This window comes from Notamacropus eugenii, chromosome 7, assembly GCF_028372415.1.
Source record: "Notamacropus eugenii isolate mMacEug1 chromosome 7, mMacEug1.pri_v2, whole genome shotgun sequence".
Lineage (NCBI taxonomy): Eukaryota > Metazoa > Chordata > Mammalia > Diprotodontia > Macropodidae > Notamacropus > Notamacropus eugenii.
In genome coordinates this window covers 159,279,516-159,305,781 of record NC_092878.1, presented here as the reverse complement: position 1 = coordinate 159,305,781, position 26,266 = coordinate 159,279,516, and the positions used below count along the sequence as shown (strand labels likewise).

At 38.2% G+C, this 26,266-nt stretch overlaps 1 pseudogene; it reads left to right on the top strand.

The window, feature by feature from the left end:
- The first annotated feature begins 1,087 nt into the window (after positions 1–1,087).
- Positions 1,088–2,453, top strand: LOC140514792 (zinc finger and BTB domain-containing protein 12-like; annotated as a pseudogene).
- The last annotated feature ends 23,813 nt before the right edge of the window (positions 2,454–26,266 follow it).

Below are 26,266 nucleotides of genomic sequence, written 5' to 3'. Positions count from 1 at the left end.
ACTGAGGTAGTCATACCTGCTCTCATATACTCGCCCCACACTAGTCTGGAAAAAGGGGGCTATGTTCTACACATATTATGATTTGAGTTGTAGCCAAGGAACCTGACCCCTTACAGTAATATAGAGATATGAGTGCGTGATCATAGACAGGAGAGAAATTGAGTTGCACTCTGCCCAGATCATGTGGTGTTTGCCCTCAGCAGAGGATTTTCTCTCTCCTGGGATAAAGAATACTCAGTATTTTTAGATTTATATGGTATGTACACAACTGGGAGATGAGTAATGAAACCCACGCAAAATCTACTCCTCCATATGTGTGTTTTCTTGACATTCCTTCACTAGAACTGGATAGCAGAACAAAGGAACAAAAGGACACAGGGCCCTTTTTGTCTCCTTGAATATCATCACAAGGCATAATGCATGACATCCATGAAAAGAATAAGATGTAAGCTATTGAATGCCATGAATGAAGGATGAATGAGAAAACATTGATTAAGTACTAAGTATACATCAAACACAATACTGAGCACTGAAGATGTAATTAGAAAAGTGAGATAGTTCTTAAAGAGTTCACATTCTAATTAGGAATGCAACACATTTAAGAGGGTTTATGTGGCAGACGGCATGGAAATACCTGGTGGTCCTAAGAATGCAGCTGCTAGATGAGTGACAATGCCCCAGGATTCTCAGGCTAAATTAGTAAATCAGTTGATAATTGGCAGGGTTTTGGAGAGTATAGTTACAAGGTTCATTGGAAGGTCCACTGGATCTTATTGCACAATAAGAGGCTAGATGAGAAGGTCTGGTGATCTTCCTTTTTAATTGAAGGATCTAAATTGGAGGCTCCTGGTTTACTCAAGTGCTACGAGCTGCCTTATCTATTCAGCAAAGGTTGAATTATGAGGATAGAGAGTCCATCCTATCACTATTGGGAAGGTAAAATGAGTCAGAGTTGTACAGCAAGGGAGATCCTGAGTTCTTTCTAGCAGCAGTGGGAATGAGACACTAGCATAGAGGGGGAAAAGGAAAATTAGCAAAAATATTGGGGGTACCAGGTCAGAAACTTTTCCTCAGCAAACTCAGGACCATGTCACCTGGAGAAGAAATCTTGTGATTGCACTTCTCAGGGCATAAAGCTGCCACCCTATGAAACATGAATCAGCTCTGGAAAGAGAGTGTATTTCTGTAATGCCACTATCATAGCTGGCAGTCTCAAATTTCTGGGGCCACAAGATAATCTTGACAACCTGCTCCCCATTTCTTCATGACCAGTGTCTCTTCAATCTCAGTTTAGAGCTACAGGTCTCACTCCTGCACAGTGCCAGAATCATGGCAGATCTCCTATCCTGCAATATTGGGGCTCTGGAGTTTGCTGTTCATGATGTCAATTACATGACTGCTGTCTCCCATCCCCAAATGGAGCATATGATGGAGAAATATAGAAATTCCCTGAGGCAATTCATTGAGTCCTGAAAGAAGATGGAGTTTGTGAAGAGACTGGATTGGCTGGGTTCAGTTCCACCAAGTCACTCCTCCCACTTGCTTGAACCCCAAAGCTAGCTCCTAAACCCAACCCACCATCTCCTTCATGTCCTCTTCTCTGATCAGTGAAGCTACAATTTCCCCTAAATAGAGACCTTGAGCTAAAGGTGGAAGAAGTGGAACAGCATGTGTCAGATATCTACATGGCCAAGGTAGAAGCAACGTTGTTGGCTGCAGAGACTAATACCCCTGGAGGCATTGGGTGGAATTTTGGTCTTAGAGGGAGCTTTGGACTTGGGGAGAACTTTGTTCTTGGAGAGGGTCTTGGCTTTGGAGATAGTAGTGGAATCCTCATCAACGAGGTCAGAAAAAATAATATTGATGCCCCAGATGATAGTACAGCAACCAAGAAAGTGGTGAAAGAATTTTATAGCCTGACAGAAGACACAGCAGGAGAGTGTCTCTTGCTGTTTCCTGAAGGTCAAGTCGGAGATGACATCATCCTCAGGCTAGGAGATGAAGCTCTAGCAGGGCATACTATGTCCTGGAGGAGTGGAGTTAGTGGGAGTTATGGGAGTATCAGAAGCCTTATATAAGGGAGTTCCCCAGTAGAAAACCCCCTGAAGGACAAGTGAACCAAGTGCCCAGAGGTGTTTCAGATTGAGGAAAGACTTGTGTTCCACATGAGAGGCCAGAACTTTCAACTTCATGTGCCCTCAGTGTGGTAAACAGTACCAACCCTTAGGAACATCCTCAACCATTACATAAACTTGCACCAAGGTATCAAGTCACACTCCTGTAGTATTTGTGGCAAATACTTCATGCAGAAATCTACCCTACATGACCACCTCAACCTGTGCTTTGAGATACAACTCAACTGTGATTCTTTTCTGGGATGTGTACTTTGCCTGGAAACTGACCATCCAGTATCACCTCAAGAAGTTCAAAACCAAAGCAGAGAATGTTCTTAATGTCTGTGTGTTGGAGCTCAACGTCCTCTTTCACTACCTGCAGGGAATTGTAGAGGGTGAAGTGAGGAAACTGCTGGTATAAGGGGGTGGTGAAGGATCCTCTTTCCCCAAAGGGAGTAAATTAATGGGAGAAAGACTTTTTCTCTTTCTCACAGAGTTGACACACATCCTTGGATTAAAGGCAAAAGTATTACAAAAGATCTTGGGAAATAAGAAGGAGTTAGACCAAATGTGTTCTGTCAAGTTTGGATTTGGCCAAAGGTCTGCACTTGAGGAACTAGAGGGTCCCGCATGGCCTAGAGGCTGCAGGTTCCCCACCCCTGGATTAGACCTTGCTCAGGCAATTATCAAGTCTTTCCTTGGGATAATGAAGAAAGAAAAAGTTCCTGTATTTTAGAGTATAAGAGCCAAGGGGAGAGAGGAAAAGCTCTTTTCTGGAAAAGTTAGATTAACTTTTGAGGCTGGTGTAAGATTTAAGTAGTAAAAAGGGGAATATAAAAGATGGTTTTATTATAGCATCAGAAAGTGATAGAGAAAACTGTCAACTCAGTAGAGGTAGGGATTTGAGTAGAGGTAGAGGATCAATTTGTTAGGAATTTTAGCTCGACTATACGTTTCTTTGTATGGGAAGAGAGCAGGGAAAATGTCTTGAGAGAGTATATTAGGAGGAAAAGGTTATTGAGTTCCAGGGGAAAAGGGTAGAGAACATGTTAGTTAGTTAGTTTGTTTGTTTAATGCTGACGAGAAGGGAAGAGGGAAGGGGACAGGTCTTTTGTCTAAGGAGACAAAAAAGTAACAAATGGTGACCAGAAAAGAAATAAAAAGGGTGATTGATAGAAGTAGAATAAAAAATAGAAAAGAGGCAAAAGGAGGAAGAAAGTTAGAAGTTAGTAAGGGTTGGGGAGGAAACATGGGGAAAAGAGGAAAATCCCCAGAAAAGGAATCTTGGGGAGGGGAGAGGGAGAAGCGAAAGGATTGGAAAACAGAAGGTGTGGTACAATCATACATAGTATTTTTAAAGAAACGACTTGTTTTCAGGAGTTTTCTGAATCTGTGATCTCAGTTTCTGCTGTTTTTACCAAAAAAAAAAATTCTCTTTTACTTTATATAAAAAACACAGAATATTGGAAGAGAAAGACTTCTTTCTTTGCCTGCTCCTGCTGGTCCTACCAGATGGAATCTCTTCTGTGTCTGAACAATAACAAGTAGGTAGCCTAAGTGCAAAGCTGGCATTCATGAAACATTAGTGGAACCAAAGAAAGGTCTGCAGCATACTAAATAGATCCTATATAGAGAAATTAGGTAAAGACCTAGGCAGGGATGCTATGGTGTGCAATGTGCCAGACCATTTCCAAAACCCACGCTGCCTACACTCTAGCCATTATCCTTAACCTCCTCATCCTTCTCCCACAATAATCTTGGCTTCTGATTCTAGAATCACTCTGGTGATTAGGCTCTGAGAGTGTACTTTCTTCTTATCCTGCTTGGATCTTTCCCTGGCAATCTACACACCATGTCATCATGTACCTACTCCCTCCTTTCTAGCTCCCCTTTATTTGTTTTCTTCTCCCACTAACATTTATGAGCTCCCGAGTTCAGGAAATGATTTTCTTTCTTCTATTTGTATCCCTATCACTTAGCTCTACATCTAGCCCATAATTAAAACTTAATAAATTATTTTTCATAAATCATAGTTCATTGAAAATATGTATAGGCTAGAATGTGCATTGACGGAAGGAGTTCTAGAACCAATTAGATAATAGATTTACATAAATATTAAAGATGATGACTCAGACTCAAAGAGAAAAATGAAGTAAAGAATTCTTAAATTTTAAGGATAAAAAAAAAAAAAAACTAGAAGGAGGTACTTCAGAAGCCATCTAGTTCGATTTACCAATTTTACAGCTGAGGAAACCAAGACCCCAAGAGATCGAATGATTAACTTCAATTTCAGACAGATAATATTCATCAAAAGTTGGATTTGGTTACATAGCCTCTTAATTACTATATTAGTTGTCTATCCACTGTACCACAATGAAGGATCACATGGTGGGTTTGCTTAATCCCCGTGATCAGAACTAGTAGTGATGGCTAGAAATTGTAAAGAGGAATATTTAGGATGTTTATAAGTAATACATTCCCCTCTGCCAAAACACATGGGACTACCTTGGGAGGTATTAACTCTCCTTTACAGAGTCTTTTTAAGTACAAACTAGATGGTAACTTGATTGGTATACTTAGAGAAGATTCCAGTTCACTTACTGTCTACCTCTAAAATTCAGTGATTTAATTTAGGCTCCATGGACTCAGGTAAAAGTACATTTTAAGGGAAATGGTCAGTTCCAAAATGTCTTATGTCATCTGGCTGCAAACGTATTCCCTTGTCTTCCATTAATCCATTGCTATTTATTTTTACCAAACCAGAATAGCCATTAATTAAACTGTGGGGTAGATCCAACTACAAATAAGATGTATCTAGGAGAATTTTGCCTATGAAGCATTTTGAAACAAAGGCGTAAACAGAATTCAACAAATGGATAGAATCCATTCCTATGACTACCTACGGCTATCAAATGGAATATGTTCCTTAAGGAGTTTTTGTATTATAAATATTGTCCCTTCGAAGATTTCTGAAATGTCAACATGGTAGCCAGTAGTGGCCAGAAGGTTAGCAAATGGTAATTGGCAAATGACTAATTCCTTGTCTTATGACAACTGTTGTATACTCTACGGTAGATAATACTCTATACTAATAATACACACAATCATGTACCCAACATTACTGGAGATGCAAAAAGTATGAAACTTGTACACATATACATGTACAGACACATATCTGGTTAGTTGGTTGGTTGGTTGGTTGCTGTCCCTTCTCGAAGAGGACCAAAATAACATTACTATACTAAAGCCTGTGACTGATTAGACCAATTCGATCTGGGAATGTTCTACCATGGGTTGAGCACAAATAGTCTGAGACACACACCTCTAGTATCCCAAAAGTCTTAGTGTAGTTTAAGCTTAAAAATGTAAATATACCTGGCATATATCTACATATAGAGATAGATATAGATAGATACATGGATATATGATAGATACATAGATAAACACACTTACACATGCACACATATTATGTGTACACATATATGGGTATTTTAATATTTATATAACACAATTAATCAGGGCTTCATTTAGTCCACTGAGGCAGTAACTTACCCTGGACTGCTAAGGCTACTATAGACCACAGACAATTTAGAAAGGTCCTCAGAGACTATCTGGTCCAACCCATGGCTAAGTAGCTTTTTTCAAAACATAGTATAAGTATATATTCAGCTTTTGCTTGAAGACTTAGAACAAGGGGACATTCACTACACCTCCTAAGGCAGGACCTTTTCCTTAGACATTCATAATACTAATACTTACGTGGGATTTCCCCTTGACATTAAGCTGTATTTAGTGTGTCTCTTTGTAACTTCTACTGAATAATTTTACTTCTGTGCTCTGGTGCCAAATAGAACAAATCTAATTTCCTTTTTACATCACAGTTTTCCAAACCCTGGAAGAGTTATCTTATTCCCCCTGAGTCTTCTCTTCTCCAAACTTTATCCCCATTCGCATCCCCAGTTCCATCACTGATCCTCATTTCACATCATCTGAAAACTTTCATGTATTTTCTCCTTCTCTTCACACATTCTTAATTTGTTAGTATAAATGCCCTTTCTAGAAAGTGGTGCCCAGAATCGAACAGTTCTAATCAAGGCAGAGTACAATGGGAATGCCCCCTTTTAATTTTGGGGGGTTATACTTCTGTTAATGTGGGTCAAGATCTCATTAGCTTTTGCTATGGAAAAAATAGTTCCTCTCCGAGTTCATGGAGTAGCTAACTGCTGCCAAAATGTATTTATTTCAATGCAGAGATTATTGCATTGCAGAGGTAAAAAACAAGCAAGCAAGATTTTGTTATTATTCTCAAGCATAGATTCGGGCCTCAGAGAAGCCTGAATAATTATTAGAATTCTAATCGACTTTCTTATAGATAGAATTATGTCAGAGTGACAAAGAAACAATTATTTTATATATTTTTTAATCTTGTGTACTCCTCTTAGAAAAATTCCCGTAATGGTATTCTTCTTTCAATGTTATAAAATCTGAAGAGACTTAGATAAATAGAGACTTAAGCTCACACAATCCCTAAGGAGGCCAGCTTTGGCAAAAAACTCTATAGGTACATTAAGTTAGTTTGAAGATTAAACTACATTAAGAGAATTCACAAATGGGCTTAATTGAGGAAGAAGATGTGTATGTCACAAAGGAATCAGAAACAGTTTAGTTTCTTCCTCTGACTTCTAATCTAAAGAATGTAAAAGGCTTTAAGTAAATTTTCATATTCCATATAATAACTTTTTGTAAGATGAGGTTAATATTAACAGAAGACAGACTTTTTATTAACCAAAATTTGCAACAGGAATGATCTAGATTCCTGAATATAAAAAGCAAAGCAAATTCCCCAAATTCTCACCTCATTATATTTTTCCTTCCCTCCTTCCTTCCTTCCTTGGTTCATTCTTTCATTCCTTCCTTCAAGAATAGGTTCAGGCCTCAGAGAAAACCTGAATAATGATTAGGATTCTAGCAGGTTTTCTTATAGATAAAATTGTGTTGGAGTGACATAATTTTAATATTTTAATAAATTCCTTCCTCCCTCCCTCTCTCCCTTTCTTCTTTTTTTTTCCCTTCCTTCCCTTCATCCCCACACTCTCTGGCAGGGAGCTATTATATCACATTAAGTTCAATTGATTTTTATAAGCCTGTAAGATCCAAAGTTCTTTTTCTATACCCTATAGCCTATCCATGATATTCCCATTTGTCCTTGGGAAGCTTATTAACTCTGAGTTTATGCTTGTTTTTTTCATGATAACTTATTACATTCAATACAGTCTTCTAGCTTACTTAGACTTTATATCTGGTCATCTGGTGTTTTAGCCACCTCTTCTAGCTTTATATCATCTGAAAACTTGATAAAGATGATATCTACCCAACCCAGTCCTTAGGTGGTAGATCCATCTTTGGCATATATTGAAAATGCAATGGATATAAAAAGTGCTATAAATCACTGTTGAGCTAGGGTCTGAGGTACCACCTCACACATATCAGATTGACTAATATGACAAAAAAGGAAAATAATAAATGTTGAATATGTGGGAAAACTGGAAAAACTAATGCTTGTGGGTTGAGTTGTAAACTGATCCAGACATTCTGGAGAGCAATTTGGAACTATGCCCAAAGGGATACAAAATTGTGCATGCCCTTTGATCCAGCAATACCATTTGTAGATCTGTATCCCGAAAAATTCTAAAAAATAGAAAAGGACTCACATGTGCAAAAATATTTACAGTAACTTTTTGTGGTGTCAAAGACTTGAAAATTGAGGGGATGCTCATCAATTAGGGAATGGCTGAGCATGTTGTGGTATATGAATGTAATACAATACTCTTATTCTGTAAGAAATGATGAGCTAGTGGATTTCAGAAAAAAACTTGGAAACACATGAACTGATGCTGAGTGAAGTGAACTGAACCAACAAAACACTGTACATGGTGAAAACAACATTTTATGATGATCAACTTTAATATATTTAGCTCTTCTCAGTATTACAGTTTTCTTCCTTTTTTTGTAGAAAGCAGGATTTTTTTAAAAAATTTTTTTTACTAATTTGTTTTAGTTTTCAACATTCACTTCCACAAGATTTTGAGTTCTAAATTTTCTCCCCATCTCTTCCCTCGACCCAGCCCAAGACAACATGCATTCGGATTACCACATCACCAATCTGTCCTTCCTTCTATCACATCCCTCCCTTCTATTTTACCCTTCTCCTCTATTTTATTGTAGGGCAGGATAGATTTCTATGCCCCATTTCCTGCATGTTTTATTTCCCAGTTACATGGAAAAAAATTGCTAATATTAGTTTTAAAAACTTTGAGTTCCAACTTCTCGCTGTTTCTCCCTCCTCACCCACCCCCACTGAGAAGAAAGGCAATTTCACATAGGTTATGCAAGTGTAGTCATGCAAAACACTTCCATAAGAGTCATGTAGTGAAAGAATAACTCCATTTCCCTCCATCCTAAGATGCCCTATATTTATTCTATTTTCTCTTTTGACCCTGTCCCTCCACAAAAGTGCTTATGCCTAAATAACCCCTCCTCTCATTTGTCCTCCCTTGTATCATCCTCTAATTCACCACTTATTCCCTTCCCCCCTATTTTCCTGTAGTGTAAGACAGATTTTTATACCAAATTGAGTGTGCATGTTATTCTCCCATTAAGCCAAATCTGATGAGAGTAAGGTTCACTCTCTCCCTCTCACCTCTCCCCTCTGCCCCTCCACTGAAAAAAAAACTTTTTCTTGCCTCTGATATGAGAGATAATTTTCCCCATTGTATTTCTCCTCCCAGTATACTCCTCTTTCATGCCTCAATTTATTTTTTTAGGTATCATCCCTTCCTATTCAACTTACCCTGTGCCCTCTCCCTATCAGTCTATAATCCCTCCAACTACTCTAATACTGAGAAAAGTCTCAAGAGTTACAAATATGATCTTTCCATATAGAAATGTAAACAGTTCAACGTTAGTAAGTCCCTTATGATTTTTCTTTCCCGTTTACCTTTTCATGTTTCTCTTGATTTTTGTGTTTGAAAGTCAAATTTTCTATTCAGCTCTGGTCTTTTCATCAAGAGTGCATGAAAGTCCTCTATTTCATTGAAAGCCCGTTTTTCCCCTGAAGTATTATACTCAGTTTTCCTGGGTAGGTGATTCTTGGTTTTAATCCAGTTCCTTTGACCTCTGGAATATCATATCCCAAGTCCTCTGATCCCTCATTACAGAAGCTGCTAAATTTTGTGTTATCCTGATTGTGTTTGCACAATACTTGAATTGTTTCTTTCTGGGTGCTTGCAACATTTTCTCCTTGACCTGGAAGTTCCAGAAGTTGGCTAAAATATTCCTTGGAGCTCTCCTTTTGGGATCTCTTTCAGGAAGTGATCAGTGGATATCTTAGATTCTATTTTACCTTCTGGTTCTAGAATATCAGGACAGTTTTCCTTGAAAAATTACTTGAAAGATTATGCCGAAGTTCTTTTTTTGATAATGGCTTTCAGGTGGTCCAATAATTTTAAAATTGTCTCTCTTTGATATATTATCCAGGTCAGTTGTTTTTCCAGTGAAATGTTACACGTTGTCTAATTTTTTTTCATTCCTTTGGTTTTGTTTTATGATTTATTGATTTTTCATAAGGTCATTAGGTTCCATCTGATGCATTTTAACCTTAAAGAAATTATTTTCTTCAGGGAGCTTTTGGACCTCCTTTTCCATCTGGGCAATTCTGCTTTGTGAGGCATTCTTCTCCTCATTGGCTTTTTGGATCTCTTTTGTCATGTGAGTTAGTCTATTTTTAAGGTGTTATTTTCTTCAGCATTTTTGGATCTCTTTTGTCATTTGAGTTAGTCTATTTTTAAGGTGTTATTTTCTTCAGCATTTTGGGGGTCCTTTTTAGCAAGTAGTTCACTTGTTTTTCATGACTTTTATTGTATCACTCTCATTTCTCTTCCCAATTTTTGTTCTACTTCTCTTACTTGATTTTCAAAATCTTTTGTGTGCTTTTCCATGTCCTGGAACCAACTCATATTTTTCTTGGAGCTTTGGATGGAGAAGCTTTGACTTTGTTTTCTCCTTTTTTTTTTTAATATAACTTTTAACATTTATTTTCACACAATTTTGGGTTAAAAATTTTCTCCCCTTTTATCTCCTCCCCCCCCCCAAACCCGAGCTTTCTAATTGCCCCTGTGACCTATCTGCTCTCTCCTCTATCCTCCCTCCCTGCCCTTGTCTCCGTCTTCTCTTTTGTCCTGTAGGGCCAGATAGCTTTCTTGACCCCTTAACCTGTATTTCTTGTTACCCAGTGGTAAGAACATTACATTTGGTCCTAACACTTTGAGTTCCAACTTCTTTAGCTCCCTCCCTCTCCACCCCTTCCCCTTGGAAGACAGGCAATTCAATATAGGCCATATCTGTTTAGTTTTGCAAATGATTTCCATACTAGTTGTGTTGTATAGGACTAACTATATTTCCCTCCATCCTATCCTGTCCCCCTTTACTTCTATTTTCTTATGGTCCTTTCCCTCCCCATGAATGTCGACCTCGTATTGCATTCTCCTCCCCATGCCCTCCCCTCCATCCTCCCCCCCACCCTGCTTGTGCCCCTATTCCCCACTCTCCTGTATTATGAGATAGGTTTTCCTATCAAAATGAGTGTGCATTATATTCTTTCCTTTAGTGGAATGTGATGAGAGTAGACCTCATGTTTTTCTCTTGCCTCCCCTCTTTATCCCACCACTAATAAGTCTTTTGCTTGCCTCTGTTATGAGAGATAATTTACCCCATATAACTTCTCCCTTTCTCCTCCTAATATTTCTCTCTCACTGCTTGATTTCATTTTTTTTTAAGATATGATCCCATCCTCTTCAATTCACTCTGTGCACTCTGTCTCTATGTATGTGTGCATGTGTGCATGTGTGTGTGTGTGTGTGTGTGTGTGTGTGTGTATTCCCACCCAGTACCCAGACACTGAAATGTTTCAAGAGTTAAAAATATTTTCTTTCCATGTAGGAATGTAAACAGTTCAACTTTAGTAAGTCCCTTATGAGTTCTCTTTGCTGTTCACCTTTTCCTGGTTCTCTTCATTCTTGTGTTAGAAAGTCAAATTTTCTTTCCAGCTCTGGTCTTTTCATCAGGAAAATTTGAAAGTCCTCTATTTCATTGAAAGACCATTTTTTCTCCTCAAGTATTATACTCAGTTTTGCTGGGTAGGTGATTCTTGGCTTCAGTCCTAGTTCCTTTGACTTCTGGAATATCCTATTCCATTCCCTTCTATCCCTCAATGTAGAGGGTGCCAGATCTTGTGCTGTCCTGATTGTATTTCCACAATACTTGAATTGTTTCTTTCTAGCTGCTTGCAATGTTTTCTCTTTCACCTGGGAATTCTGGAGTTTGGCCACAATGTTCCTAGGAGTTTCTCTTTTTGGATCTCTTTCATGCGGTGTTCTGTGGATTCCTTGAGTATTTATTTTGCCTTCTGGTTCTAGGATCTCAGGGCAGTTTTCCTTGATAATTTCATGGAAGATGATGTCTAGGCTCTCCTTTTGATCATGGTTTTCAGGTAGTCCCAGAATTTTTACATTGTCTCTCCTGATTCTATTTTCCAGGTCAGTTGTTTTTCCAATAAGATATTTCACATTATCTTCCATTTTTCGAATCTGCACGGTATGTTCTGAGATATCTGTCTTTCTCGAAAAATCCTTAGCGTCCATCCGTACCATTCCAGTTTTGAAAGATCTATTTTCTTCAGTGAGCTTTTGAATCTCCTTTTCTATTTGGTTAATTCTGCTTTTGAAAGCATTCTTCTCCTCATTGGCCCCTTGCACCTCCCTTGCTAGCTGGGTTAGGCTAGTTCTCAAGGTGCCAATTTCTTCAAGATTTTTTTGGTTCTCCTTTAGCAGGGAGCTGATCTGCTTTTCATGCTTCTCCCTCATCCCTCTCATTTCCTTTCCCAGTCTTTCCTCCGCCTCTCTAACTTGATTTTCAAAATTCCTCTTGAGCTCTTCCATGGCCTGAGCCCATTGGGTGGGCTGGGACACAGAATCCTCGATTTCTGTGTCTTTGCCTGATGGCAAGCATTGTTCCTCCCCATCAGAAAGGAAGGGAGGAAGTGTCTTTTCTCCGATAAAGTACCCTTCAATCGTTTTATTTCTTTTCCCTTTTCTTGGCATTCTCTCCAACCAGTGACCTGACCTCTGAATGTTCTCCTCACACCCACCTCGCCTCCTGGACCTCCCAGCCAGCTTTTGGGGACTGAGATTCAAATGCTGCTTCCCGCTTTAGGGTTTTTGGCGGGGCAGGGCTGCTATTCAGTGTTAAATTAAGTTCAGGTTGTGAGGTCAGGGGCAGGGCCCCCTCTCTGGCTCAGTTCCCTCAGGGGGTTTATGCATAGACCTTCCACAATGTATCCAGGCTCCTGCCCATTTGGGGAGCCCCTGTCTGTAGCCGCCTCTCAGCTTCTATCTACTGGGGGGGCCCGAGCCATGGGGGCACCCCACTCCCCTCTCAACCCACCAAAGAGACTCTCTCACCTACCCCCGTCAGTCACCTGTTGGTGGGGGGTCTAGTGCCACCTCTGGAGATCCCGTCTCTGGAGCCTTTTCGGATCTGTACTTCTCGGAGCTGCAGCCGCTACCACCGCTGCAGGTCTGGGCTGGGCTCCACGTCTGCAGCGCGACGGACCTTTTGCAAGAGGTTTGCAGGTCCCTCTGTGGGTGGGGAGACCCGCGTGGCCACTGGAGATCCCGTCCCCGTAGCCCTCTCGGATCTTTTCCTCACTGTGTCGTGGCCGTGGCGGGGCTGCCCTCTGCTCCCCGTCCTGGCGCCCAGTCCACGGTGCGAAGGACCCCCCGTGAGAGGTTTGCAGATCTCTCCGGAGCAGAAATCTCCCTCGCTCCAATATTCCGTGGTCTCTGGGTTCAGAATTCGCCCTGGCTTGGTCCCCTCTAGCCATTCTGTGGTTTGTGGGTTCGGAGCTATGGTATGTGTGTCTTTCTACTTTGCCATCTTGGCTCCGCCCCCTTGTTTTCTCCTTTTGTTTTTATGTTTTGGTCTTACTTTGGTCACCAGACTAAGATTGCATAGTCTGATTCTTTTTCTGGTTTTTGCTCATCTCCCCAGTCCCCTACTTGACTTTTCAGCTCGTTGTCAAGGTAGTTCTCTGCTTCCAGTGGGGTGAGATCACTCTCCTCTCACACTCAGGTCCCAATATTTTTCACTGACATTTCAATTTGTCCTAGGCACTTTGGGATTTTGAAGTCTGGAACCTGCCACAAGTGCCAGAGATTCAGTCCCCCCTGAACCTTGCCCTGTTCCCATCTGTGTCAGTTTGGCCCATGTTGGACTGTGTTCTTTTCTCAGTCTGGCAAGATAGACCCTTCATGTTAACTTTCAAGGCTGTCTTTGGATATTTGCTTTGCTCAGTCATTGTGTGGGTTCTTGAAGTTCCAGAATTTGTTTAGAGTAATTTTTACAGGTATTTGACTGGGTTTGGAGGGAGAGCTGTAGCAAATTCCTGCTTTTATTATGCCATCTTGGCTACCCACCCCATACAATTTTCTTGAGCTCGTCCTTCGTTGCTGAAGAAGACTATGCCATCAGACAAAGGATGACATGATTTGCATTTGATTTTGTTTTGAGTGAGGGAGGGCTTTTCAAGAACACCAGCCTAACTTCTCCTTCAGAGTTGTCTGAATCCAGTGATAAGATATTCATTTGGGTGCCTGGAGATGACTCAGGATGCACTGGGAGACCTTGGCCCTTTAGGCCAAGATATTTGCAGGTACTCACTTAGGGTTACCTTACCTTACAATTTTCTAAATCAGTTCCAGAAGACACATTATGAGAGATGCTATCCACTTTTAGAGAAAGATATGAAATACAAATGCAGTTCAAAGAATGCTGTTTTCTTTCCCATAATATTTTTCCATTTTATTCTGATTCTTCCTTCATGGCATTACTAATGTGGAAATATGCCTGATAGACTTGTAAATTTAGAGCCCATACCAGATTGCAGGTCATTTTGGGGAGGGGGAAGGAAGGAGAGAGAAAAAAATTAAAATGGTATTAGTGGGGGAAAGTATAATTAAAGCAACAAGTGTTGTTGTGTATACTAGACAGTACAGGTACTATCTTGGGCGTTGCAATAATAGTTTATCTAATCACACCTAGCTTGGAGATGTTGTTGTTGAGTCATTTCAGTCATACCTGACTTCCCATGACTCCACTTGAGATTTTCTTTGCAAGTGTAAGGGAGTGGTTTGCCATTTCCTTCTCCAACTCAGTTTACATATGAGGAAATTGAGGCAAACATGGTTGAGTGATTTGCCCAAGGTCACATAGCTAATAAGTGTTTGAGGTCTGATTTGAATTCAGGTTCTCCTGACTCCAGGGTCAGTGCTCTATCCAATGTGCTACCTTAGTCTCTTAATAAATGCTTGTTGGATTTATAAATTGAATGATAGTGCACTACATAACACACACATATGCATATGTGTGTGTCTGTATCTATATCTATCTACATATGTTGTATTATATACATATTTAATCTGTACAGCACAAGAAATCCTATTACTAATGTCTATATAGCAAATGTGTAAAGAAAGCAGATTTTAATTCAGCAAATGTTGCAGAAAGCCATTTCTTTTTTGTATTGATAACTAATCTTAGGATAATCCCATCACTAAGAAACTTTTGAGTTTCTTTTCTGTGAACCTGTTCTAAAGCTGGTTTTGGAAATGTTCTCAAACAGACCTTTTCCCTGATTTCTTTTGAAAATAGAATATAGAGCATGTTTTCTTCATGAAGAATATAGGCAAAGCCTTTGTTCGCTGGAACATATCCCATTCTTTGTTTCCAAGAAACCTCCCACCTGCCAGGGCCATATCCGCCCCAACAAATAGGCTTCATCGTTTTCCCAATCTTGGGTGGTGGGAGTCCCAGGCTCCAACTCAGCCCCTGAACAATGTGAAAGTGACTGCATATGCATGAGGAAGAGACTCATTAACTCCATGGCCAAGCTGAGGTTCCAAGTCCCAATTTTGTGGGCGGTCATCAGGGTTAAATAATTGAGGATTCAATGGTTACTCCATCCACGGTAAAGTGAGTGTGCCTGTTTTTCTCCTTTTTTTCAAAGAAGAAAAAAACAGAGATAGTCCCACTAATAGTGTCAAAATACATTTACAAGTCGATAGGTTTGCGTGAAAAAAATTCTCTTTAACGATTTGAAGGGACTTCCAGCTTTTCAAACAAATGCATGCACCATTAGCATTCACTCAGCTATGGAGACTTTGATCTTCCTTTGAAAGACGTTCCAGAGAAAGGCAGGGAAGGAAGAAAGAAGGCAAAAAGAGAAGCTGTCAACAATTTGAATGCTGCCAATTATTATAGAGCATATAAAGAGCTAATTAAACTCGATGGCTTGCAAGGAGAATTATTTTCATTCATTCGTTTTCACCATACTGTACAGGGGTTTGTGAAATTATTAGTTGGGACCTAGTTGCAAGCGGAATTTAGAATGTCTTGTTCTTATTCCAAGGTACTCCTGCTGGGCAGCTGCAGTTGTAGTTAGGATATTTCTATTCCAGGTATTCTGTTTTCAAAACTTTATTTTGAAGCTATTAAAATGTATTCCAAAGTCCTATTTCAACAGTTAGCATCCAAAATACAATAATGCTCTATATACTTTGATAGCTAAAAGTGTTTATTTTATTTACATATCTATGTGTGTGCCATACCTATTTTATAATACTCATTATATATACATATATGGCATAACATACATATATATGATTATATATGATATATAATGTATTTTTTTTTTACTATATTTTATTTTTTTCAAATAATTCAGTGCTTTTTCTTTGTTTTTAACAACCTATATTTGCCACTGTATGGTCTTCCTACATCATCTCAGAGAACAAGTCTTCATGATAAAATATCATGAAAGGAGGAAAGACAAAACCATCCTGCCAAACTTACTTGCCCCAAAATCTGATGTTACATTCAACATCCTACAGAAGGACAAAGGGCAGAGGTATGTTGGTGTAGGAATGGAGAAGGTGACTTCTCATAGCTCTTCTTTGTGTTCATAATGGGTCATAGAATATGAATTTTAAACTTTGTGATGGAATGATAGGAGGAAATGAACAACACCCTCACAGGGTAGACGAGCATAAAGAGAGTATTTCTTTGTTGTATTTAGAGGGAGTGACTTCTTCAGTGAGATCACAAATTTATTTGCATATTGCAGACAGATCATGGAGCGTCCACTGATATCTTAAGTCAAAAGATCTGAGTTTGAATTCCACAAGTACTTGCTATGTAACTCTGGATGAGTTATTGAAACTCTCCATTAGTTGTCTACAAAATAGACATGCTATTGTTGTTTAGTTCTTTCAGTTTTGTTCAGCTCTTCGTGACCTCATTTTAAGCGTTTTATGGCAAAGATACTTGGAGTGATTTGCCATTTCCTTCTCCAGCTCATTTTATAGATGAAGAAACTGAGTCAAATAGGGTTATGTGACCTGCCAGGGTCACACAGCTAGTTCCTAAGAGCAGATTTGACCTTAGTAAGTCTAAGTCTGCCTTCATTCATAAAAAAACACATTTTCGTGTTTTCCATGTTCCAGAAGAAAATGCAAGGAAAAGAAATAGAATAAAATTATAGTTCAATCTGTACTCTGAATCTATTAGTTCTCTATCTGGGGGTGTTTCATCATATGTCCTTTGGAATTGTGACTGGTCATTGTGTTGAATTAAGTCACCAAATCTTTCAAAGCTGATTATCTTTATAATATTGCTGTTACTGCATACATTATTCTCCTGGTTCTGCTCACTTCACTTTGCATCTGTTCATACAAGTCTTCCTCAAGTTTTTCTGAAAACATCCCCCTTATCATTTCCTGAGGCACAACACTATTGCATCACCTTCATAAATCTACTATGAATTCAACATGCAACTTTCAGAGCTACCCTGCTTGTCAGTGATTCCTTACACTTTTTTTTCAGAAAGCTTAACCTACAAAATACCATCATAATACAATAATGTGGAGAATGCAACTGGTATATACTCCAGTTCAAAAAAAGTTATCACTTCTTCAAGTCCCTTAATTTTCTTCGTATTGCCTTGGGTGCATCTCTAATATATATAGAAACACAGAATCTAACCATAGGAAGGGAAGGTCATGTAGTTCAAACCAACATGGTTATTTGCTTTTTTGTTGTTCTATTGAATAGGGATAGCTAATATACACATGAAAATACATATGAATTCAGACTTATTGCACAAAAACAAAATTGTTTGGGAAATGTGAAAGGAATTCATAAAAAAACACTTAAAGCTAGATCATTGTAGAAGGGCATCTCTCTTCTCAAAAGCATGCAAACAGTCCAAAGCAGAAATGAATTAACACTGGAAGAGCACACAGACAGGCAGCTGAATAAATATTGAATAAAACTGATAAACTGGTAAACACATTAATGTTATTTCCTGACCAAGGAGCCAGAGTGGCCTGTGAAAGTTTTTTTAGAGTTTTGAACAGGATGGAATGAGGGAAAGGGTACAGGAATCATCATCTCTAGCTTAAGCTGTGGGGTAAAACATTTTCAGAACCCAAGGTTTTACCAGGCTTAGATGTAGCAGATAAAAGTCAAGGTGACAAATTCGACAAAGAATTAGACTAGAAACTATAAATATAGGTTCAAATCTCATAACATATACATATATTGAATATGTGACTGAAGGCAAGTCACTTTCAATGTTTTAGATAGCTCTCAACGGTTATAAATTGCAGAGATCTGTTTTGGAAGAGGCAATTTCCTCATGTGGGAGTTCCCTGTGTGAATAAGTAACTTAGCTGTAATTTATTTTTCCCCACATTTATTTATTTTATTTTTAATTTATTGAAAAAAACACAAGTATTTTCATAACATAGTATAATAAAAAAGATGCACATAAATTTCAAATCTTTTATGTACAACTTGCTGTTCCTTTTAAGTATATATTAGTTATCATGTACATTTCTTTTTTTTCTTTTTTCCCTCCCTTTTCCCCATCTTAAATGTTCTAAATCATTATTGATTAGACATTTGCAAGTTAAAACAACCTTGAGATATCGACTATCATTTCTAGATTTAGTTGCTTGTGATACTGAGACATATAATTACTTGTTCATGGTCCCACAGTTAATGCTAAAGGCAGATTTGAACCTATAAGTGCAAGGTTGCCTTTCCATCTGCTATACCATACTTCTTTTGAAGACATTTGTTTATATCACTGAGATATAGATAGACAGATAGATAGATAGATTAGATAGATAGAGATAGATAATACAAACCTAGATTAAAAATAAGCAGTTCCATATATGGTTGTGCAGTCTTGTAATCTATATTTGGAATAAAGTGTTCTGTGCTTGAATAGGCTAAGCCAATCATATATTTATGGGAGCAATATTGTGGGCCCCTGGTACCCAGGGAGTCATTAGGTTTCTTAAGAAGGGGTGAAACATCCCAGGATGGAAGTGGAATAAGTCAAGTCTCCCATACAAATCAAATTGGGCCTGGACCTGTGTGTAGTCACTGTACTTCCAACCTGGGTAAGACAGGGAAAACTGATCTTTAAACACACACACACACACACACACACACACACACACACACACACACACACACACACACACACAGAGACGCGCCCGCGCATCAAAAGGAAATAACTCCAACTTCAAGACAAAGAAGTCAGGTTACAAATGTAAACACACTTGGTTCCTAAGGCAAGAAAACTTGCCACATAGAAGAGAGAAGAGCTTGACTCTATGTTGCAAAGGATGAACCAGGTCAAAAAAAAAAAAAAAGCTGAGTAAAATATGGAAGAAAGACATGTCTAAAGGGAAGAAAGAATGATTTTTAACCTCTTCAACTGGATGCCCTTTGGCTCTCTTGAAGGATTGCCACCCTAAAATTTTCAAACCCCATGGCCTCTGTCAAAAGAAAGTTTAAGTCATTTGCCTGGAAACATGTTGTGGGCCAGAGAGAATAAAGAATGGTTTACAAAGGCTAAAACTAATACTTGTACTGATCCTCAAAGGACGGTTTCAGATTCAGGATTCAAAGATAAAAAGAGACTGAAGAGGGTATTCTGAGCTCCGAGATGTTTAAAGTTGTTGGATATTTAAAGATAGAGTTATATTTTTTATGATAAGGACATTTATAAAATATAAAGGAAAATGACAGAATTCACTTGAAAAATTGGTTTTTATATATTGTTAATGTCAATTAAAAAAGAAACTGGAATTCTCCCTGAAAGTTTATCCCTGTAACTTTCCCCCCTCATCCAATATTTTTATAAGTCCAATCAAGTGCAAATGGTTTGTATAAGGCTCAGATGTTTATCTTTCCTCATGGGTGTTTATTGGATACTAAACTAACTACTTGTCATTTTGATAGTCTTACATCGAAGAATGCATGTTGAATCATAAACTACTGCAAGAGGGCATAAACTGTTGGGAGGATAAGGCTTGGGGTAGAGGAGTGAGAAAAGAGATTTAAAAAATGAAAGAAGGAAATTGTTCATTTGCAGGGGTTGGATTTGTAAAGAAGACAAGTGATTCAATTTGGAATAGAGAATATTGAGTGAAATTCAGTAATATTTGGAGAGAAATGTTGAGGTCCAGATTCTACTTCTACTTCTGTGAAAGAAGAAGAAGAAAAAGGAGGATCAAAGAACAGGGGCCAGAAGAAAAGGGGGTAAGGTGAAGAACAGAAGAAAAGAGGAAGTATTTCAGTAAGGCAAGCAAGCTAGGAGAGTGGGTACGTTATAATAATTTCTTCCCTCCAATTTAATGTTAACAGGGTTTATCTATGCCCTGATCCCTTTATGGAGTGCAAAATGCTCCCTGAATAATCAAAAGTGAACAATGCTAATGATTGATAAATTTTTTTAAAAATCCACTTATCTGTCAATATTCAAACCCTAAGAAACTTGGTACAGTTATGACTTGAAGCTAGGATAGAGTAAAATTGCAGATAAGGCAAGTTCTCTTTTTTTTCCATACCCTTTACCCATTGTTCATGACATCAAACATCAGAATGAATGATGTGTTATCTAGTAGTTCAAAGTATCATCCAATTGCAGCCTTGGACTAGTAGGCAATATGACATCCACTGTAGAGGAGAACAAAAGGCACTAACGTAACACCACCTATAGATAGGAAGTCACTCTGAGTCAGAGGCTGGTGTCATAGAGTAAAACGCTTTAGAAAGAGACAGTCACCCAAGGAGGGAAACAAGGTTGCATGGCCTTTGGAAATCAAGATTGTGGAGAAGAGTAGCTTCTTGTAATCCAGTGTGAGGACCCTATGAAGCTTGAAAAGACTTCCAGGCCTTGTAGGACATGGAGTGGTGAGTTGTCCTTGCCACACGTGTAATCCACTTATACTTCATGTAAGTTTGTGCCCATTTATCCTATGAACGGTGCATGGAATTATGGAATAGTGTACTCAAGATTTATATAAAGAATGTTTTGGTACTTTCGTTCTTGTTATGCCATATGAGTAAATATCTTTACTAAAAGCTAGTTGTGTCTACTGATTCACTGTTAATAGGAAATAGTGTTGGACTTGGGCAGTAGTGTTACTAGTACAGACTGACACGTAGTCACACAAAGTAGAAGTCAACATAAGTTATCCCTTAGAAACTCAACCTACAAATCTATGCTAATTGGTTAAGGGAGGGGGTATATCCCAGAGGGGATGAACAAATGATGAATGATTACTGAATTAGTCAAATTGGTAAAAGAATTTGGTTTCAGACAGGAGAGGAGGTAAGGCATATCTGTGGAATTTTTCTTGACACTAAGGAAATGAATCTGATATGACTGTCAAATTACTAAGAGTTAATATCAATCAACAAGGATTAAGAGATAAATAAATACCAAACATATACAAAGTAAATGTGCAATCCCCAGGAAGGGATTAACAAACAATAAATTTGTCTCCTGTTCCAGATGAACCTCATCCTCAGACACTGAAAGAATTTTCAGCTTCAAATCCTGAGTTAGTCAGTAATATTAAAAGACTGTTGACAATTGGAGCCAAATTATAGATTGGAGAAGGATAACTATATCTTATTTTTTAAAGCAAGATAATAGTTTCTAAACCATGAAAAAAAAAATACAGAACAATTTTGACTCTCCAGAGTGGTTGAGAAGTGATATGAAATAAATATGGGAAGACAGAAAAGCATTGAAACACCAAACTTTGACATTGACTGATGTCCCCAGATTGTATATCCTACGAAAGTGAGTCTAAACTTCAAAACTGTTAACTGGATATTAAGGAAAAGGAAAACACTAGGAAATTAAACATTTGGCACTTGGAATTGGGTAAAAGGGGAGATCTTCACTGAAACAGACTGGAGTTAGACATATAAAAGCAGAATAAATAACAGAGATTGAGTACTGACCTAGGATAAGTAAATCTTTATATATCTCCATGATTTTATATATTCATTGAAGTAGTAGATGGAAGAAAATATGTACTTAAAATTTTTATTCCAAAAGTTAATCAGTTAAATTCCATTCGACAATACAAAAAAAAAATAAAAAGAAAGAAACAGTAATTTGTTTAGTATAAAAAGTCTATTTAAGGTATATATTCACAAACAGATGAAAAACAAGGGCTGAGGAAAAGCATATTTAATATTTCAAGCAATTCTATAAAAAAGCAGGAGTTGCGGCTACACTCTCAAATAAGTCAACAATTAAAAAATGATAAAGTCATGGGAGGCAGACAAAGAAACTACATTCTGTTTAAAGAGTCTCCATAAAATTTTATTTAAAATTATTAAGTATATGTGTACCATATAGAATACCAAATAATTCCATACAAGAAAAATTAGGTAAATTTCGATAAAACAATGCAAACACAACAACAAGGAGAAAAATTTAAAGACTTTGGAAGGAAAATATAGAATGGTTGAGCTAACTAAACTAGAAATATTTGATAAGCAAGATAGCAGAGCTGTTGCTTTTTTCAATCTTTAGAAAGTCTTAAATTTCAGAAAGAGAAATTATACACCAGTTATACAACAGCTAAAGCAGAATACACAATATGAGAAGACAGAAACATAGGAGTTTTAAAATATCATTAAATAATATCAGAGAATTTAAATAATTCTAAATTCTGCACAGCATCTCCACCTTGTCCCAGGCTCACTCTGTATGACTACGTGCCTAAGATCTGTATGACTTCCATAGTTTTGCTGAAAGGTTTGTAATTCAGGGTCAGTATTTGTAGATTCTGACTTCCCCATCCCAGCAGCAGTCATTCATACTTAATCCCCGAAGAGGTGGCAAACATGAATTCTACTCAGTCACCTGGAGAGGGACAATGGCTATAGTGAGGCACGATAAAGACCTAAGGAATAGAGGCATAGTCCAGAGCCAGATAGTGGGGGAAAAAAGAAAACCAAATAAGCAACTGAGGAAACGATTCCTAGAAATCTCTTCTGGGCTAGTTCTCTTCCTGGAATTTATTCAGTGCAGAAATTTGGCTGGACTGACACATATATAGCTAATATGAAGGTGATAAGGGCTCCCAGCAGTTAAATCTTGGGGAAGAGGGACAAGAAGGGAAGAAGGAAACCAGAAGTAATTGAAAAATTCGAGAGAGAAAGCCTGAAAAAAACAAACATGCAAACAAACAAACAAACAAAAAAGCCTCACAAGCAAATTAAGTACTGAGGGGAAACAAAAAAGACCAAAGTTAAGAAGAAAAAACATTTAATCATCATTTTTATGCGAAATCTGCCAGAGACACTTTCATTTTTGTTATAATCAATTGTATAGAGAGGTGTTAGTTTCCTCCGAAAATTAAGTAGGCTCTGATTACAAGCAATTTCCAGGAAAAATTGAAGAAGTGAAATTAACAGTAGCTAGGAAACATTACAAGCTATTACTATGTACAAAGAAAAAAACAATATTCCATGCAATGAGAGATATAGACAGAATATTTATTTCTGAGGTATGAATTTATAACATCTACAAAATTTTGTACTACTAAATAATAACACTAGCTTTATGCTCTGCTGATTAGTGAAGATTCACTATATGATTGTCCCAGCCCTCTACCATCTTCCTGTCATAAGACTGGAGATGTAGTTCTCATTTCTCTCTCCCATTTTCACTTTCCACCTCTTACTACTTGAACAGTAATGAAATTCAGATTAACATTATGGAACCAAGATGGCAGATTAATGGCAGCCATCCAACTGAACTCTCTGAACATTCCCCTCAAAACAACTTTAAAATAAAGCCTCAAACAAAATTTTGGAGTTGCAGAGACAACAAAACGTCGGAGTTAGGATGAGATATTTTTTCTGGCCTAAGAAAACTTAAGAGGTAGACAGGAGAAGCCTGTAACACTAAGTGGAGGTATGGTGAAGGTCTGTTAGGAGCCCATATATGTGTAGTGGTGAAAAAAGCAGCACCTTCAGTAAATTTAACCCCAGAGAGGGTGAGAAGTCAGACAACTGGTCAGAAAGAACTTCCACAGGATTCTGTACTGGCACTGGATATAGCAGCCACTGATTGACTATTTTATTGGCCACACACAGTTCTGGGTTGTAATTTCAAGTGGAAAGGTGCACTGGTGGTCATCCACAAGGGAGTAGCAGCCATGCTCTTTGTATCAAAACATAGAAAAACACTAGCAAGTGCAGGTACAGGGGAAGAGGGGCCCCGTCCTGTGTAATGATCAGAGTGCAGATAAGGAGACCAGTGAGTATACCTCTCTGAGGATCATACCATTTTGGAAGCACCCAAAACTTGAAGAACCCCAGAAAGAGCTCTGAAAACAGCAGCACAAAAAAGCCTAAAGCATGGGAGAGAGTCTTTCAATAAAATGAAAGTGACACAAGATAATAGTGAAAAGAGAAGTAATGACTTGTAAAAGAGGGACAAAAATATTGAAGAAAATAATATCTTAAAAATAAAATGAATATAATGCTTTAAAAAAAAAGCAACAAAAAAAATCACTGAAGAAATAAGCTTTTTAAAAAGAAAAATTGGCCAAATTAAAAAAAAAAGAGGTACACAATCTTTTTTTTTATTTTATTAAATTTATTTATTTAACTTTTAACATTCATTTTCACAAAATTTTGGGTTACAAATTTTCTCCTCTTTTATCCCCTCCCCCCCCAAACACCAAGCGTTCTAATTGCCCCTATGACCAACCTACTCTCTCTTCTATCATCCCTCTCTGCCCTTGTCTCCGTCTTCTCTTTTGTTCTGTAGGGCCAGATAGCTTTCTATACCCCTTTACCTGTATTTCTTATTTCCTAGTGGCAAGAACATTACTCGACAGTTGATCCTAACACTTTGAGTTCCAACTTCTTTACCTCCCTCCCTCTCCACCCCTTCCCTTCCCAATTCAATATAGGCCAAATCTGTGTAGTTTTGCAAATGACTTCCATAATAGTTGTGTTGTATAAGACTAACTATATTTCCCTCCATCCTATCCTGTCCCCCATTACTTCTATTCTCTTTTGATCCTATCCTTCCCCATGAGTGTCGACCTCAAATTGCACCCTCCTCCCCATGCCCTCCCTTCTATCATCCCCCCCCCACCCTGCTTATCCCCTTATCCCCCACTTTCCTGTATTGTAAGATAGGTTTTCATACCAAAATGAGTGTGCATTTTATTCTTTCCTTTAGTGGAATGTGATGAGAGTAGACTTCATGTTTTTCTCTCACCTCTCCTCTTTATCCCTCCACTAATGAGTCTTTTGCTTGCCTCTTTTATGAGAGATAATTTGCCCCATTCAATTTCTCCCTTTCTCCTCCCAATATATTTCTCTCTCACTGCTTGATTTCATTTTTTTTTAAGATATGATCCCATCCTCTTCAATTCACTCTGTGCACTCTGTCTCTATGCGTGTGTGCGTGTGTGCATGTGTGTGTGTGTAATCCCACCCAGTACCCTGATACTGAAAAGTTTCAAGAGTTACAAATATTGTCTTTCTATGTAGGAATGTAAACAGTTCAGCTTTAGTAAGTCCCTTATGACTTCTCTTTGCTGTTCACCTTTTCCTGGTTCTCTTCATTCTTGTGTTTGAAAGTCAAATTTTCTTTTCAGCTCTGGTCTTTTCATCAAGAATGCTTGAAAATCTTCTATTTCATTGAAAGACCAATTTTTCCCCTGAAGTATTATGCTCAGTTTTTCTGGGTAGGTGATTCTTGGTTTTAGTCCTAGTTCCTTTGACTTCTGGAATATCCTATTCCATGCCCTTCGATCCCTTAATGTAGAGGCTGCTAGATCTTGTGTTATCCTGATTGTAATTCCACAATACTTGAATTGTTTCTTTCTAGCTGCTTGCAATATTTTCTCCTTCACCTGGGAATTCTGGAATTTGGCCACAATGTTCCTAGGAGTTTCTCTTTTTGGATCTCTTTCAGGCGGTGTTCTGTGGATTCCTTGAATATTTATTTTGCCCTCTGGTTCTAGAATCTCAGGGCAGTTTTCCTTGATAATTTCATGAAAGATGATGTCTAGGCTCTTTTTCTGATCATGGCTTTCAGGTAGTCCCATAATTTTTAAATTGTCTCTCCTGGATCTATTTTCCAGGTCAGTTGTTTTTCCCATGAGATATTTCACAATATCTTCCATTTTTCCATTCTTTTGGGCTTGTGTGGTGATATCTTGCTTTCTCACAAAGTCCTTAGCCTCCATCTTTGCCATTCTAATTTTGAAAGAACTATTTTCTTCAGTGAGCTTTTGAATCTTCTTTTCCATCTGGCTAATTCTGCTTTTGAAAGCATTCTTCTCCTCATTGGCTTTTTGAACCTCTTTTGCCAATTGAGTCAGCCTATTTTTCAAGGTGTTATTTTCTTCAACATTTTTTTGGTTCTTCTTTAGCAGGGTGCTGATTTGTTGTTCATACTTTGACTTCATGTCTCTCATTTCTCTTCCCAGCTTTTCCTCCACCTCTCTAACTTGATTTTCAAAATTCTTTTTGAGCTCTTCCATGGCCTGAGCCCATTGGGTGGGCTGGGACACAGAAGCCTTACCTTCTGTGTCTTTGCCTGATGGTAAGCATTGTTCTTCCTCATCAGAAAGGCAGGGAGGAAATGCCTGTTTACCTAGAAAGTAACTTTCTATAGTCTTATTTCTTTT